The sequence below is a fragment of the Pseudochaenichthys georgianus genome, chromosome 21, assembly GCF_902827115.2.
Source record: "Pseudochaenichthys georgianus chromosome 21, fPseGeo1.2, whole genome shotgun sequence".
In the NCBI taxonomy this organism is placed as follows: domain Eukaryota; kingdom Metazoa; phylum Chordata; class Actinopteri; order Perciformes; family Channichthyidae; genus Pseudochaenichthys; species Pseudochaenichthys georgianus.
In genome coordinates, this window is record NC_047523.1 from 8,689,282 (window position 1) to 8,708,780 (window position 19,499).

The 19,499-nt window shown below is 39.7% G+C and overlaps 1 protein-coding gene across 1 annotated transcript in view; it reads left to right on the forward strand.

The window, feature by feature from the left end:
* Positions 1-19,499, forward strand: part of tfpia (tissue factor pathway inhibitor a) — a 76,249-nt gene that overhangs the window by 12,844 nt on the left and 43,906 nt on the right. The gene's annotated exons all lie outside the window — the stretch shown is intronic.

Consider the following 19,499-nt stretch of genomic DNA (forward strand, 5'->3'; position numbering starts at 1 on the left):
TAAACTGTATTTCCTTTCTCCTGTAATATGACTTGAAATATTTAAACCCCGCATATTGAGCTCTGATTGGTCAGCAGGCAGTGCTTTCACTGAGTTGATCTATTTTCTATAGACGCCGGAGGCAGGCAGCGTCAGGTAAAAAAAAGTTATTTAGCCTTTCCAAACCTGAGCCGCACACGCCGCCTACATAAATACATCATCACTGCATCAGTCTATATGGGGAAACAATTGACACACACACTTCCAATTACATTACACTATTAAATGACCATGGATACAAGTAAGAAACATTTAGTGGTCAATTTCTGTCTTTTTCACTTTGACTCTAATTCCTTTTTAAAGATGATGCATTTTAGTATTATAATAATAATCCAGTGTTAACACAGATTGGACTGAAGATAGCACTTCAATTAAAGTAGAACAACACAACTTTTAAACACCCCCTATAAAGAAACACTTTTTTCAAGTCACTTTTTTTTTTTTTTTTTTTTGTGGTGTGTGTGGTGAAACATTTCTCATGTGGTGCCTGTGTAAAACGTATACTTTATGATTTTGATTATTTAGATTCAGCAGCCAAAACAGACACAAGTAGGCTTTTTGATCAAATGTCCCTTTATGTGTGGACAAAGGAGTCTGCTGGGAGAGAGTATTACTGTCTCTGTGTAGCATGCAGGAAGCTTTAATCTCTTGGATGTTGACAGCTAATAGGATAAATATGTTGCTTGTTGCACAGGGGGTGAATGACACCAACAAGGAGGATTGTTTAGTTTAGTTTAGTTTATTAGGATTAGCTGGTGCATAACAACAGCTAATCTTCCTGGGGTCCACAAATAACATAAAACATGACATTCGACAGTACATTACAAGACAATGATACAAATCGTGTACGGCGTCAATTTTCCTTCAAACAGTGACTTTCATATCAACCATCATACAGCTTATTTTCTGATTCCCCATTTCATTGGAAAGAAAAAAAAAAAAGAATAATAATAGTGATTTTACAAATGTCTCCCTTCGCTTCTTTTAGAGTAAAACAAACTAAACAAATACAATCCTCGTCATAACTGTGAAAGGCTGTGTGTGTGTCTATGTTAGCGAAAGTACCATATTCCTGCATGTGTTTAACAAACCCATATGAATCGGTGTGCTGCTGTATGTTTACCATAACCTGTCTGCTGCTTGTGTAATTTACAGTCTGTGGGCTTCTAGACGCCTCTTCAATCGTCTTGTGAAGCTTGCTTTAGTTGTTTCTTTAGGAATCTGATCTGGCAGTGTGTTCCATGCAGCCATGGCTCGATACAGCACTGTGCTCTTCATAGACTCTGCTTTGGCTTTAGGGATTTGATAGCAACCTCTTGTGGCATGTCTCGTTGTATATGTATGGATGTTAGAGCTAGGTGTAAGTTGCTTATATAGACAGGTTGGATGCTTCAGCTCATTTATGTTTCTCACAAAGTCAAGGAGTGATACCATCAGCCTCTCCGTGACTAATGTCCAGGAGAGCTTGACATGCATTGTGTTTACATTATGTCTTGGTGTCCACCTAAGGGCAAGCCGAGCTGCTCTGTTTTGAACCAGTTGCAGCTTTCCCAGGTCCCTCTTGTTTGCCCCCAGGTCCCTCTTGTTTGCCCCCAGGTCCCTCTTGTTTGCCCCCAAGTCCCTCTTGTTTGCCCCCAGGTCCCTCTGGTTTGCCCCTGACCAATCATTGAGCAGTAGTCCAGTTGTGAAAGGACTAGAGTCTCAATGACTTGTTTTGTCAGTTGCGGTGGTAAAAACGCTGAGCACCTCTTGATGACAGATGTATTCCTCCCCATCTTTGCCACCACTGACTCTGTGTTTCGTCCATGACACATTGTTCACTAGGATGAGTCCCAGGAGCTTTGTTTCCTCCACCTGCTCAACCTCTACGTTATTCAGCATCAGATTCAACGGCGGTTTAGACCTTAGTACGTCATTTGTGCCAAATACAACACTTTTTGTTTTTTGAATGTTGAGCACTAATTTGTTGCTGGTCAGCCATTCCATTACTGTGTTCAGTTCTTTGTTCAGAATATCAGTTATCTCACCCATTGTGGGAGCCTGTGTATATATTGTCGTGTCATCCGAGTACATAGAGACTTGTGAAGGATAATTAGGGATGTCCTTTCCTATGCATGCCTCAATGACTCGTTCTCCTTGGTTTGTTTTAAAAGATACTGGTATCTTTTGTGAAGCCTGGAAAGTGTTTGCAACTGGCCATGTGCAGATGGATAAGGCTTTGCTGGAGTTTCCTGTATGAGTCGCACTGACCATAATTGTAAGCTTTACTTAAAGGATAGAGTTTCAGGAAGTGATGCATTTAACAGGATACTGAACTTGTGGGAGATAACCATAATAGTAAGTCACTTGGAAATATACAGATGACATACTGTATTATATAAATGGAAATATCTCTTTTGAGATATATAGTGGCGTTCAGTTGCTTGTTACACATTTTATGAAAAAAATAAAAAAATAAAAAGTATGTTTTGCGAGTGTTAAAAATGATGCCGTTATCAGCAAAAAACTTGTATTAGTGTTGCCAGAAATGTTGCCTAATATTTCTTAAAGGGGCCCTAGTATGATTTGGGGGTATCATTTTCCTGTAGTGGGTTAAATAGTTATTTTGTGCATGTACACAGCCCCCCCCCCCTGCCTGAAACTCCTCCATTAGACTCCTTTGTTTACTTCCAGAACGTAAGTATGTAACACTTGCGCTTCTATTGGCTAGCGCTCCAACACATTGTGTGTGATAGGCTTAGCGGCGGGACATCTCTAGGCGGTTGGCCAATCACAACACAGCCGGTCGGCTGGGTTCTGGTTTCAGACAGGGGGTGAAAAGAGGTGCTGCAGCACAGGCAGTGTGAGAAAAATAAAGACCTTTTTCAACATTTAAGCATGAACAAATCGGAACCTGACAATGAGCATAAAGCAAAGAAAACTCTACCACTCACAAGGAGGCATGGAGAGAATAATTGTAAACTTTGCGCTCAACCTTAGTAACTCATGTGAGAGGAGTGTACAACATGTCGAGGGAACAAAATAAAGAAGTGGACTGAGTCTGAACTTGTTGAGGAACAGTAGCACCTAATAAAACACATGATGAAAGAGTGATCAATTAGTCTCCGTGCTCGTTCAGGCAAGATGGGAGTGGATCCTGGGCGTCTTGTTTGAACTGCTTGGCTTTAAATGTTATTGCCGTTGAGATTGTTCCATTTATAAAAGGTGTAGTTGATGTTGAATATAAAGGAATCTGCTGTCAGCATTGCGTGTAGCTGGATAATGTGATTGGATCTGCCTTTGTTTACTTCTTAGCAGATGTCGAGCTTTGTCAGGTTCAATGCAAGTCCATCAAAAGTACAACGGATTGCACAAGTCTTCACGTTTGCAGCAATCTTGCCCCCATCAGGGTGGTACTATCAGCCCCATATCAAGACCTTTACACATATGAACACGATTGAACAACGCAAAAGATAGCAGGAAAAATGCCAACCAAAGCCAACAGATTCTCTCTCTTTCAGTTTTCCAGCATGTGCAAATACAAACCATGCAGCCGATGAATATGAAAGCGTGTTTAATATTGTCCAACTCAAGGATTATCCAGTATACAGTAGGTGGTGTAAACTCTGGCTGTGAGAATGGAAGCATCGAGATAACATAGACATGTTATTATTAGAAATGTGGTAGTTGTAAAAGCGTACAGAGATGTGAGAATATGTACTCAGATAAAAACAGCAGGATATATTTTTGCATCCAAAAATAGAATGGGAATTTGTAACAGAACACAATGATTCTTAGATCTCCTGCTGTTTTCTCTGCTGCCTGTGTTTGTCTTCAGTTCAAACCAAACCCAGAACTCACCAGAAACTCCGGTTCTTCCTGTTGTTCTCTCCCTTTTCTCTCTACATGTATAAAGATAAAGATACATAAGATTTGCTGCAACATTGTGAATTTACACTGATGCATCTTTTATCAATTTGAGTCTCAAGCTTATTTCATGTGTAAATTAGTTCTCCTAGATCCCAGCAGCTCCCCTCTCATGAAACTTTCATTTTCACTAAGGCTCACTAATTGCAAGAAGAGGAAATGTTCCCTTTATTCTCATTTGTTTGTCTGACAATAACCCGTATTGCAGATAACGACCGGCGTATTGATCCTCTCATCTAATCAAGAGTGCATCTACAGTACAATCAGTGGAGGATGGCATTTGCACAGACGTGGAACGAGCCGCTTGCCCTCGCTGTCTTTCTGTCCCAATTGATTCGGCTCGGTAATCTCATCCACATCAGTGGAGACGAGGCTAAGACACAGAGACTCGTGGATGCAGCCTGTAGAGTGCTCGATGTACCGTTCAATGTTTGACAAATTACATCTTGATTATATGTTGGCTGTAAAAGATGAATTTAGAACGATGAGCTGGAATTGCCAACTGGGGGTTATAATTTATTTCCATGTGGTGAAAGCCATCGGTGGTCGTTCAGAAACCTCGGGTGTGATCTTGTGCTGATGGAATTATTGACTCGCTGAAGTGTGGTCTTTCCGATTTCCTGACAGCAAATCATGTGGTTACCAGCTCACTGCTCCCACAGGATGTCATAGTATAGATAGGTCATATACTGTATTGGATTATTGATATTGAGATAACCCAATATCACAGTATTGCAAAAAGTGCAATATTGAGGTTTTTAAATGCACGTTTTCAATGCAATATGATGAGAAGATAAACACCCTTTTGAAAATAACAAGATTTTGTGGCACATTTTTCAAAAACATACAACGCCAACAATTAACCTCACAATGTATTCTTGTGGGTAATAAAACACTACTATACATTCCACTTTCTGCCAGTCATTTATATTGAATATAGAGTATGAAGACTTTTGTTTAAAGCTTTTGGCATCTGGTAATACATGCAGGGTTCCTGAGTTCAAGCTAAGCCGCTAGTTGATCGACAAGCTACATTAGATCCCAACATGATGTGCTGCTGGCCTCGGGAGCTGTGCTATGTATTAAGCCCTATTTGTCGATGTGCTGGAGTGGATTGTATAGTGTGCAAATGTGTGCGTGTCTTTATGGGCTCATATACTTATTCGTTGTATGTAATTTGTTACTGTTGTATAACACTTACATGGCTTCTAATTAGAGCGTATCTTCAGTTACATGCATGCCTGCCCCACGGGTACAAGAAATAAACATGTCATTATCGGAATGACAGAGCCTACTTTTATGTTTGCTTGTATTGCAGTAACAATGTTGCCTTTAAAGACAATGTGTTCTGTTTCACACCGGCTCCACTGTCCAACAGGCCAGGCATTATATACACAGCAGATCTTAATGGTTGCCAACTGTCATGTGGCTGCCTGGTTTGTATACAGTCAAAAGCCTCAAGAGAAATGTCTCTGACCTCATTTTTAAGAACTGAATCTCAGGTTATATTCTCTGCTATTAACTCATTCATACCTTCAAAACAAATAATGACTCATCGAGGTTCTTTGTCAACCAAGTCATTATGGTTGGTTCCATCATCCTTGCCATCTTAAATAGCTCATTTATGGAACTTAACATTTTGCTCAGAAGGATAATCTCCACATGTTAACACCACTGTGTGATCTTTGAAGCTAAATGCTGGCGGAACTAAAAAGCTAACGTAAGGCTATACATGAACTACAACATTGTTGCGTGGCTGCTCATGAGCACCACTAAGCTAACGGCAGACTTGTGTCGGCATGATGACGTTGAATAGTCTCATAGTTACTTTTTTCAAACACTGTTTTGAAAAGCTTTGGACATTCATAAGTGAGGTATTAACTGACATATTTTATTTTGTAAAACAAAGACGTGAACATCTCTTCTAATTCTGTTTATCACAGACCTTATTTCAGGTTTCTAACCACAAACACATTAAAATAACCATTGACTTCAAGACGAAATAACCGGAAGAGCTGTGTATGGTCTAGGTCAGTGTTTCTCAAACGTTTTCATACCATGGACCACTTAACCAATAAAAAAACACTCGCGGACCGCCTAACTCCACAAATATCAAAAAACACATCGTTTTTCTAGAACAGATTACAAATCGCCTGCAAATGGTACAAACCAGTGGCAACATGTGTGACGAAGGTGTTGCGCTGGGCTATATCATGCAATCGAAAGTGAAACTTAACCTCGCTCCATTGCGGAGATATTCCCGCGAGAGTGCAGAAAACTGAAATGTATTTATTTATTTGAATTGTGAAATGTTACCAATATACTCACGGACCACTAGGGGGCGCTCACGGACCACCAGTGGTCCGCGGACCACACTTTGAGAAGCACTGGTCTAGGTGTACTGACTCATTAGTGCACCACTCTATAACAGTACCATCTCAAAGTCACCCCGGCTCTGGTCCAAGGTCCTAGAAAAAAAAGCATTTCTCTCCCAGTTACTTCCTCTCTTCGAAACATTGTTCAGTCACGGTTGACAGTCAAGATTGATCCTTCCTGGTCCGCAATGAGCTTCTTCAGACTGAAACTGAGCCATTCTTTTCTTGACCCCAGTGCTGCCTTTAACACTTTGGATCAATCCATTCTCAATTCTCAGTTAGTATATGATCTCAAACAAGTACATCATTTGGTATGGACCAGGCCAAAGACAAATGTTCTGTTACTTGTGTATAAGTAAAAAGTAAGTAAGTAACATGTATTTATAAAGCGCTTTTCACAGACAAAGCCACAAAGTGCTTGACAAAACAATAACACATCATAGGAATCAGACAATGATAAATGACCACACAAGCCACGTGTTAAGAAGTGATAAAAGCACAAAAACTCAATAAAAAGACAATACAAACATAGAATAATATATAATAAAATCAAGCACACCGGTTACCCAAACAGGAATGTCTTTAAATTAGTTTTGAAGGAGTCAACAGAGTCAAATGTTACTCTACTACACTCATCACAGACTTCTTGAGAACACAAGTGGAACATGTTATAGATTTGACTGCCTATGTGTGCAAAAAGGTTGTTACAAATGATATCCCATTTTACAACACAGCGTTGCCAGGGACTGAATCCCACGGTGGTTGTGCTCTCTACGCTTTCTTGTAGCTCCCTTTTGTGTCATTTCAAAAAACATTTTGTTGGACCAGCATTATGATAATACTGTCTGCTGGCCTACATTCCAACATCGCTCAGCAATCCACCAACATGTACAGTATTACAAATAAAAAGGACTTTGCTGACAGAACACATTTCCGGTGTTGAAATGCAACTCACATCTTGAAAGAAGATTAGCGAAGGTTTAAGCCTTTATAGACTTTAACTAAATAATATTAAGTAACCCCTAACATATTGTTACTTTTCCTTTGTGTGAGATTCAAATAATTGGATTTAATTTACATTAGCATTCACTTAATTAAAGTCACAGTTGTGCAGGACCTCGATTGCACTTCAGGCATTCTCAGAATCCTAATCAAATTCCAACTTGCCTTTGCTTCTTTGTATGAAAAGCCTTTGATTGTCCCTCCCTTGAACATGTTCTATCACTTGGTTTAATACCTGCTTTCGTGTGAATCTTGTAGCTTTTATTGCAAGTGATGTGATGAAAAATGACTGTTTTGTAATTGGGACTTCCTCAAGTTGGCAGATGGCGCCTTGGTACTATCTCCCCTACAGGCTTGTGCAACTTATGGCAAACGTATGCACTCATCATCGTTTGCCATATGCTCCTTCTGGACTGGGACATCATGTCGCCCCTGCAGATGCATGCTTGGTTTCTTTCAAATGCATGACCGGTTTGAAGAAAATATGTCACCAACCTGCAGTCGAGCTAATCATATACACCCACACGAGGGGGCTGCCCGGAAAGCCTACTTTGTCCAATTGATTGGCCGAGAAACAGTCGAGACAGACTAATTGGCATTGAGTGGGATTGTTCGGTTCGGCAGCGCTCAGACTTTGCAAATGTCAGAGCACGGATTTGGCAGAATCACTGAAGCACGAGGGATTTCTGGTTCTCACTATTGTTTAGTTATCAAGACCAAGAGGGAATCGGGTAGGGGCTCAACTTAGATATTGCCAGGAAAAGAGAATACCTTTGTAGAAGGAAGACAGCGTGGAGATTTCTACCACTGAGCTGATATTGGAAAGTCAGTCGATAGTTGAATAGACAGACAGAAGAGAGTTAAAGCCATGAAAAGGAAAGTTTGATTTCCCCTTCGTTAATATGTTCAGAGTCCCCGGTTTCAAAGAGCAAGACAAAACAAGATATCAGATGCAGGGGGTGGAAAAGGCAAGCTGAGATGAATGCTAATCCAATCCAATCCATTTCATTTCTATAGCACATTTAAAAACAACAGAGTTGAACAAAGTGCTGTACATCAACAACTGTATAAAAACATAGCATAATACATAAAAACAGACATGAAACAAATGTAAGACACGAGACAATGAAACCAGACCAGAAGCCACCGACTGAAAAAGTCTCCTATGACGTAAAAACAATACAACACACTAGTAAGCTAAAAGAAACCCACATTTAACAGCACACGTGTCCCCTGGCCTGTACAGTAACAGCCAGGGGAAATAAGTGGGTTTTTAAAGGAGATTTAAAAACAGGCAGAGTTGGAGCAAGTCTAACCTGGAGGGGCAATTCGTTCCATAACTTTGGAGCTGCAACAGCAAAGGCTCCGTCTCCCCGGATTGATGTAACTCTGGGTTGGCAGGGACAAATGGGTCTACGAGAGCTATCGAGTGGAGCGACCATTTGCTCGCTCATTGCATCCCTCCTCCCTCTGCACCTGCCATACCAACACGCAGGCCCTGATTAAAAATGTATGTGACTCACAAGCCATTCAGATAATTAAGAACGGTTTCCCTGCAGTGCTCCTTGCAGGAACAAAGGAAAAAGGCAATCTTGTCAGCAGCGCCACATGAAACACACACATTAATGGCTTGCACAGAGATATGTAGGCTGAACGATATTGCATGATCTTTTATGCAAGTGAAAACTTTTCCCACTAACAATCAAACCACCAATGGTGACAGAGATTGTGTCATACTCTATGTACTGAGCGCTGCAGGACCAGGCCTGCCCGAACACAAGGATCTCTACTCACTCAGCCTGCAGGGTAGCCCCCAGTCTGGTTCCCGAGAACACAATATCTCAACGCTTCTATTGTTCATAGATTTCTCCTGGAGGCATGAACGTGTCCTTGGTTCAGTGGGACTCCTTTGATCTCCGAGAGAAAGTGCTTTGGAGGTGCTTGAAGCCACTTTGATCTCCCTACATGAAGCGCCATAGGAAGAACTCTCGTGTTTGCAAGATCGCTGCAGGAATGAGATCATCTCTATTTAGCAGCTTGAAGGCAACAGTGTATTGCCTTAATGAACTGCATTTGAAATGATCTGCAGGTTCATTTCTAGTTGTTCTGTAAAACCTTGTTCATGTTCCCCATTACTGAGCCCTCTTGTTGGCTGTCAGTACTGTGAGGCATGCACTTTACATGTCTATCTTCACGCTTGAGTTAAGTGTTCAGAAACCCCTTCTGCTCGTCTTGTATTTCATCCAAATTGAGATAAAGGCATATCAAAATGTCACAAGTGAAACCAGTATGTTTTACAGAAAGAGAGAGACAGATGTACACCGTTTACAGAGAAATTAATATCATTTTAAACGGAAAAAAACAACGGAAAATAAGGTTACATACATACAGGCATGCAACACATTTGAGATGTTCTAAATGTAATGCTGCGTACTTGTATTGTCACTTTTAAAAGGTTTTTTAATTTGCCAACTTTCAGGTTGTTTCTACTTCTACGGAAACACAAAAAAAGGCCACAATGTTATCATAATTGACATGATTAAGACAAGAACAACTATTTGATTGGCCTTAAGGACGACTGTCGCCAGCATATTCACGTAGCTATTGCTAATTAGCATGAATGATGTGAGTTGTAAAGTATCGCTCTTGCCTGGTTCATCTGCTCTATGCATGCCACACTTTTTACGCTTTGTCACAGATTGCCTTGAAGACAGTTGCTCGTTGCTACTCTTTTTATATAAACAATCCATTGATGACCTGACAGCAATCCTGGCTTGGCAGCTGTGGTGTGTAGGTGAACACAGCTGGTCCAAGGTTCCAGGTTCTGAGCACAGCGTGTTGCTGGTTTAAAACGTGACCTTCAAATACCTCAATACCCACTTGAGGATTCAGACAGTTCTTGTTAACATCAGCTCAAGCACCCGCATGAAGAGCTGCCGCAGTATTATTACTGGAGGTGTTGTGAGTCTGATATCCACACTTTTCAAGTGTTCAATTATTATCTTAAGCCTCAACAAACAAGCCGTCCATATTCAACACCTGGGGATTCATAACAGATAGAGTTGGCAAACCCATCGGTACATTCTGGTCCTTGAAGCGCTTACTCTTTTACACAATTTAACATTCAATTATAGTAAAAGACTTAGGCTTTATTGACTTTTCACAGTCACAGACACACTCTCCTGGCATACTCTTGGAAACAGTCACGGGAGAAAGAATGATTTTCTCTGACAGATAACATTTCTCAGACTTCCTTCGTGGGCTCGCCGTCTTCCAACATGACTCGGCATGACATCGTAGTAGTTGGACCTCTGACAAGTGACTGTATCCAATAAATATCTGCAGTAGAGCTGAAGACACTTTCCATTTGTTTGAAGGTTGCATACGTCATCTGCGGTAACATGAACCAGCAGAAAACTTCTTGGTACATATTGAGTTTTGGACTTGTATTTGCATCAGTATTTTTACAGTGTAACATTGGTACTTTTACTTTAATAAAGGATCTGTTTACTGCCTCCACCACTGCTTACTGTTTAATGTAATACTGACTAATTGTTACTGGCTTGAAGTAGTAGATAAACTGATAGAAAATAGCTAGCAACATTAAGTTAATTAATAACCCATAATTCAGCAGTATTTACAATTGATAGGCTTGCTCTCTAGCACAAGGGCTTTGAAGTTTCTCAATTAATTAAAAGCGAGCATCTGCTGTTTTCTGCCTTGAATTTTAAACAACTTAATTGAACTATTTGTTCTTAAAGTACCAGCTTCCAAGTTCATTTAGATGCTACACTGAAGATGGAGTCAGTCCCACTCTGTGCCCTCAACGTCTGTTCTTCCACTTTGGTGAAAGAGTCCTACAATCACCCAAGAGATATCAGTCTTGAGTTACATTTTGTAAAAATTTATAAAATGTGTGTGCAGAAAATATGTTCAGGTTTTCTCTGGTTAGGTGTTCTTGCAGCTTTACCTCGACTCTGTTGAATTGGAGTCTTCAGAAAGCTATACCTGCTGCTAAAGTTTAGCTAGCTGTTAATTAGCTGTTAGCTCTGTTAGCCACAATGCCACAGCTTGGAGTCATAACCACAGCGGGGGGTTTAAGGCCCAAGTGAGGGTAACGTTGGCGGCGAGTGGTGCACAAGATCTTGAGTTCTGGGAAGAACTTGAGCTCGGCGAGCAGCAGCGCAAGCTTAGTCATTTTATCTAGCTTCTGTTTGTAATTTAAGCTAGTTCGCTATGTTACGATATATAGCTGACACTCGTATCCAAAGAGACTTCAATGCAGTAGACATGCCTAAGGGAGAAATCTGGGGTCTATTTAAAAACATTAAATAGACATTTAATATAACAGCAGTCCATATTTATGACAGTGGTTTGTGAGAAAATTGAACTGTGAAACCGTGGGGTCGCTTAATAGGAAAAATCACACACTACTTCGACCTTATAACAGCCCCACTTTCATCCCACTTCCTATACATTCTTGGATGGATGGATGGATATACTTTATTAATCCCCGTGGGGAAATTGTTTCTCTGCATTTGACCCATCCTAGTGTTAGGAGCAGTGGGCTGCCATTTTGAACAGCGCCCGGGGAGCAGTGTGGGGAACGGTGCCTTGCTCAGGGACCCACTTGAACTGGTGACCTTCCAGTTGCCAAGCCAAGTCCCTATCAACTTCGCCGCCACCGCCCCAATTCTTGTTGTGTTCTTAGCACCCATTTTACATTTGCAGCTGCTTAGAATGAAACCCTTGAAATCTAAACACAAAGAAAAACAACCACACAGCAACTGAGAGAAACACAAGTATAAAGACAGAGAGCCTAATTTGTTTTACATTGAGCTGTAAAGCCTTGGGACGGGCTGTGACTCACCCTCAGCCCTTTGTCCACTGGCCTCAGGGCACGGCTCTGATAAACACTGACAGCCTTTCTGACGTTGCAAGTATATCTACCCTGCAGTGATGCACCCTTTTTGTTTCTATACCAAGGAAACGTGTACTGCTCTGTTATGTGTTCATCATCACTTTTATTTCATGGAATTTGAACCCTTCGCTTCTTGAACCATTTAACCAAATGAGTCATCAACTAACAGTAGTGACTAACTTGATTATGCATTTTGCATAGGTATGCCGTAAGTGAGTTCAAAGTAGGAAAACAGAAACTTGTAAAATATATGTAAATGATGTAACTACATGATAATGCCAGTTCTGATTCATAAGTATTCAGCTTTTTATTATTTTGAACTAATTGCTATAAACAGAGCTGCAGTTTTGGAGTAGTTGAAGTCAGTGATTGTAGATTGCTGCCAGATGGTGTTCACATATTTAAAAGGCTGTATCTGACACTTAAATTAAGCTTTCTATTAAAACGTGTGTTTGTAACATCTGCTTTACATAAAACTCACTGGAATAGCAAAAATAAAGTAGCAACATGCGTAACCAATCCAGGCCCTCCTTCATTATGAAGGGTTACGATTACATATCTGTTTGTTAGCTGGCATGGCAAACAATATAAATGTCTCCAAAAATGATTAGGTTAAATTCTTTCATTGGCCTAAGATTTCTTTATTGTAATCCAATAATTATGTTGTAACAGGGCCCCTTTAATACAACATTATTGCCAGTCACTTACACTTTTTTCTTCTGAATCCAGTTATTTTGTCATTTCTGATTTTACTGTTTCGATTGACAGTAATGTCTAGTCTACACATGGCTATTGTTTACAGTTATTCAACTTAGGAAAAACAAATATTTTTACACTGGTTCTTTCTCAATTAAACAGTATGGGGAAAATGCTGTAAAGGACACCCTCAAGAAAGAATAACATCATTTTTTCCCAAGGACTGTAGAGTCAGGGCTGCGGATGGTAAAACCACTTGAAGCTGTCAACACTGTGGTATTGCTCCGCTCTCTCACTGTGTTTATACATCTGTCTGACTTTCCCTGGCGAACATTAATCGGTCACTTTTACAAGAACAACTCTGTCCTTCAACCGTTTAAAAAAAGAGAAAGAACTCTGGAAAAAGGGCTCGAAAAGGATCTGCCTCTCCACAGCCTAACATGTGTTTAATGCTAACACTGCTGCAATAACAGAAGCTCACCCTAAACTATCCGTAATAGTAAAACATACTTACCGAGTTTGAAAAAGAAGTAGGCAATGCATACATAAAAACAAAATACGGGTAAAAACAAAAGTCGAAAGAAAAGGCTTTTGGATTAGAGCAGGGGTCTCCAACCTTTTTTAGGATGAGAGCTACTTTAAAAATAATAAAACAAGTCGTGAGCTACTTTTCCTCTTTTTTGTTTTTTTTGCAGTGTATATATTTAGCACATTTTAACATTATTATATGCTTACCTTTAACCTTTGTGTGCTCTTTGGGTCTGTGGGACCCGTTTTCAGTGTTTACTAAAATAAAATGTATGCAATTTAATTATTTTAACCTGCTTTATTTGGGGGTGGACCTCACCTCCTCTGGGGGGACTGGGGGCATGCACCCCCGGGAAGATTTGTTTTAAGTTAAATGCATCAATCTGCTGCACTTTGAGCACAAAATGAATTTATGGATACAAAAAACTTAGATGTCTATATATAAGCTTCTGCAGTGAGGTTCATGGCTGGTGAGGCACTGACTCTTCAGGTTTACAAATATATTATATAATATATATTTGACCTAAATCAAAATATAATATTATTTTCAAAAGCTTTTTTTGTCTGATGCTTCTATTAATTTTAAACAGATAGTTCAACAAAAGGATACCCAAAAAATGTAATTTTATCATTTAAATATTGAATTGTTCTCTCTTAGTAAGATCCCATTTTCAATACAATTGCAGTCTTACCTTGACTTGAAGATGAAGTCCATTTGCCTATCCTTCTGGACACAAATCTCTATTACTTTTTTGTAAAAGTCCTCCTTATCTTCTTGTAGTTTCAAAAGTCTATCATAAATCTAATCTAATCAATAGATTTATGATTCAAAAATTATAAAAGTAGGGTAGACATGTGGATATTAACCGGCTGAACAAAACGTGCATTTATCTAACAGCTTTGTTTCCCACAGATCTTATTTTGAGCTATTTTCAAAAATCCTATGGAGAAATCTCATTGCTTTTTTGTGGAGGGAAGCCATGTGCAGCTTACTTCCTGGTTTTAGGACGCCTCACTGCAGCTCTCTCGTCTCCTCTTCACACACCACACTTTTCGCGGAACACGTACTTACATCCAATCAGCTCTGAATGATGTGAGATGACGTATGGTGGGGATGGCAGCTCTATGCCCCTGTCACTACCCGATCCGTCCCCCTGCCCGATCGGTACTGTGCATGTGCGAGATGGTCCGCCATATTGGACAACTCCGGACGGCAACCCAAGATGGACACTTGACACAGTAGCTTTTAGAAAAGCTCAAAAAAAAACTCGAGAGAGATGAGTTATTGTTATTACAACGTGACTTCACTATTATTTAACAACTATTTTTATTGGGTTCTTTTATTTGGGGTACATTGTCAGAATAAGTGAGAAATGAATTTAACTTATGTTAGATAGTTATCGTACTGAATAAATATTTACTGTGAATGTATGCAAAAATGTATGGCATATGGCTGTCTAACAGAAGTTAAATTCATTCCTCACTTATTCTGACAATGTACTTAACCCCAAATAAAAGAAACCATAAAAATAGTTCTTAAATAATAGTGAAGTCACGTCATAATAACAATAACTCATCTCTCTCGAGTTTTCTTTTTGAGCTTTGCTAAAAGCCACTGTGTCAAGTGTCCATCTTGGGTTGCCGTCCAGACTTGTCCAATATGGCGGACCATCTCACACATGCGCAGTACCGATCGGGCAGGGGGACAGATCGGGTAGTGACACCCCTATGGTCAGTATTTTTTTGCCACACACATTAAATAGGACAATACTCTGAGCATGCGCAGTGTAGTTGTTACAGTCACCATTGCTTAAACAGGGAGAGGGAGGGGCAGGATCGGGATTTGTCCCACATGGCTCTAAACAGCTCAATAGGCACACACTGTAGACACTAATTAGAAGAACACAGACTAAAACAGCAATGTACAGACAAATCAGAGGATTAAACATTATCTTAAAATATATTTTATATATTCTTTAATTTATTTTTTGCATTTTTTTGTAATCATTATTTTTAATACTTTCTGCTGACACTAGGTGGGGCTGTTAAACTGTTTTTTTAGTTTTTTTTTACTATCCGATAGTACACATTGGAATGATTTCTTACTTTATTTTTTACAACTATATTAAATAGATAAAGTTGTGCTCTCTCTCTCTCTCTCTCTCTCTCTCTCTCTCTCTCTCTCTCTCTCTCTCTCTCTCTCTCTCTCTCTCTCTCTCACAGAGCTGTGTACTCCTCCGTCGCGATGATGGCTTGCGTTAAAATAATAATTAATTAATTTTATATAGCGCTTTTCTGAACCCAAAGACGCTTAAAAAATAATAATAAACATATTTGTGCCAGAAGGAAAATCACAGTCACACTCCTTATGAAGCGGGGAGCTGCCGCTCCACATTGCTTTTCTTCCCGACTTCCCGCAAATCAAGCAAGAACGTGATTGGTCGATATTCATTGTGGGGGTGGGGTGAGGAGGGGTGTTAGATAGATATAGAGTTGTAGTAAGTAGATAGAGTTCGCTATGATTGAGGTTTCAAATATGCATAGGGTAGATTATTTTAATTACATTTCCTTTTTTGTTTTGTGTATTTTTTACATTTTGGATTTGCTTGGCGAGCTATTTTTAGAACATGCCCCGCGGGCGACTCACATTGCCCCTTCAGGGCACCGTGTTGGCAACCCCTGGTTTAGAGTATGATGTCATAAGAACTGTGGTTCATGGTAGCATAACATAGTTGTTTCTCAAGGAGTGTAGAGGCAGGGCTGCAGATGGTAAAACCATTGGAAGCTGTCAACACTGTTTCTGTATACACCTGTCTCACTTTCCCCGGCAATATCTTATTGCCATCCTTTGACCTACAAACAATGGGCTGTCTTTTGTTTACTTCTGCTCCATGGTTGCTGTACTATTTGTACTCACTTTCCCTTTGTTAAAATACTTTGTATTGGAGATACAGGATAATCAGCTATATCAAACAAGCTGGGACTGGGCCTCAAACTGACTCAACCTGTCCATCTCGAGAATTATGGAGGTGTTTGGCACAGTGCTTACGTTGAGCAACTCAGATCTTTATCCATATGGGCGAGTGTGTTTGCATATCTTGGCCAAGCTCAACGATACACATGAGGCTTACTGCCAATATAAATATGATGCATCTGCAATCTGATTGCACGGCCTATATTTCAAGTAGATGGCTGATGTGTTGGTTGGCTTCCAAGGGTTTTGCTGATGCATTGTGTGATAGAGCTTTATTTATTTACCCTTTGTTCGACAACATGGAGGATTCCTTACTAGATTTGGAGCTTTAGGAGGATTTGTGGGTTGTTTTGGAAATGTTGTTCCCGTTCAGAGAAAGGGTTCAATAAGTTAACAAAGAAATCCAGTTCACTTCAAATATTAGTGTCAATCTGCAACACCAAATTCATATGAATACAACATCAATTAATCATTAAAGAATTAAAGCCTGCAAGAATGCTAACAGTTCCACATGCATGAGTTGAGGTCAAACTAAAAGAAAGTGAAATAATAGTTCACGCTGTTCAATCACTCCACCTACATGTAACTGCTATCTTGAAGTCGAGCTGTGTGTGGTATAAAGCCAATACGATAAACAAAGGTTGTCACATCCTCAAATACTGGTACGTTTTTAGAAAATGCCACTATTCAAATGAAATATAAGGCCTTAAATTCCTCTGTCTGGATATTTGGCATAACTGATTAAGGGACAAACAGTACTTTGGTCAGTGTCAGACACGACGAGAAGCAATCTATAGGAGGAACTTGTTTTCACTGATCTCCTTGGGTGGCCAAAGTCAGACTTATTGAACATTGTAATTCTGAAATGAAAGATGACATGTCTGTAATGTTAACGCCCAAAACAGATGGAATCTTGGCAATGGACAGGAGAGAGCAACAATCTAAACGTCATTATTTCTTTAATCTCTGTGCGGTTCAGGAATGCAGAATGTAGAGTGTTTACATTGTCAATTAGGGTTGTGTACTGTGTGGCTGTGTCAATTCCCACTGCTAAACAACTCAATAGTGTACTGCTTATCAGACACAACAAGACATATGTAAATATAAAGCAGTCTGTGCAAGGAAGCCCTGTTGCCCCCATCCGAGCTCACATATGCAAAAGCAATACTACCGTTCGGGTGGAAGGAAGGACATTGGGAGAGTTGGTGTCCCCAATCCCTGGTTATAAATTAGAACAGTGGCGAGACGTGACTTTTATACCTAGGCACTCTGACCCCCCCTTCCCTCAAAAAAAAGAAAAAAAGAAGAGTTATTACGCCACAGCGTATATTCAGCGGAATATCAAAACAGCGGCCCAGGGTGCAAAGCGCATCAATGACAGCGACCCTCTACCACACAGACCAACACCATTTATCTAAACACCTATCATGACAGGGCGCCCACAGCCAAGTAACAATTACAAATGAATTAAGTCGGCACGGCGGCCCGCATTGAAAATGACTTATTAGGCCTACCTTTGATGATCAAATCACTTAAACACAAAGTCCATCCTCCTGTCCTTTTGGACGAAGCACTTGATGGCGGGTCATTCAGCTGATCCTTTGCCACTCCAGTTTATCATTGGAACTCAATCTTGAAAATGACTCGGTTCATAATTTCGCATCAATGTCATCACTATCACTGACATGAGCCATCATGAACAAACATATGCTAATTAGCTACTTCCGCCTAGCTTGACCCGTTGTTATAACACATGCATCAACTTCACAGCGGGCGGAACTTGTCAAAAAGTCCGCGAAAATAAAGCCCACCCATTTAGAGGGAAGATATGATTGGTCAATTGTAGTCATTTGACATTACTCTCTCGTTGAGTTACTATAATTAATTTATAGCTGGACCACCAATCACCTCCTATCTTCAGTGACTCGCAGAGGCGGCCAAAGGAGCTTCTTTCATTTAACCCTTCACATTCCAACAGGCAGATTAGAAGGATGTATTTCTTTGGAAATGTTATTTTAAATACAATTAAATCAAGTTATTTTGGTAAAACTAATGAAAAATATATAACAAAAAATATATATTCAAAAACAATTCAAAAACGATTCAACATTCGCAGCAGTGGTCAGAAGAACTCACAGGGTCTCATGTCACCTCTCCTCTGGATCTATAAGCAGGCGTTTATGAATGATAATGACAATAATAATGGGACCTCTGTCTCCTGCTGAATATTAACTATACATCCACTGATCAAACATGCTCTGCACACAGGGAAGATTATTCAAAAGGCTCTATGATCATCCAGTCTGGGCTAGCCTGTGCAATATACTGCTTGATCTGCTGTGTGCTACATTCTGGGAAATGTCTGCTGCTTTTACCCACTTTTCTCCTGCCACCTGCCTCGATCTGCTTTTATGTACTGTGGGGATTTATGTGCTCCCTCATGGTTCCTTATTCCCAGTGCAAGTCCAAAAAAACACCTGAAGGCGTTGTTTGTGACCATCAACTGTATTTAGAGAGTATTTAAAAAAAGAGAGTAATAGTATAGTGGTTTTCCTGGCTTTGTAATATACTGTATGTTATCATTATTGGTTGACACAACTAAGATTGTACATGAGAACAATGCTAAAATAAACAATAAAATACAAAATACATTGATTGACATGACATCATTTGAAGTAAATACACTTTTAAAAAATCAAATATATATATTTAAAATAAATAAATCCACCATAATAATAATAATAATAATAATAATAATAAGCAAAACACATACATATAAAACATACCCCCCCCCAAAAAATAATTAAATGTTACAATGGTTCGAAAGTATCCTCATTTTCCATAAAATGCATATAAAGCTGGCAGATATAATTAAAGGCCTCCTGTTTTACTTTAGGAAAGTCATTATTATCTTTATTAATCATTAGGCACATTTCATTTTTAAATATTGAGTCAAAATGTTCAGTCAGGTCACACAGTTCAAGATGCTTTGCCTTTTCCAAATCCCTCACACAGCCTGCCTCTGCTACAGAGCATCTAAGAAAATATAAGCTGTTAA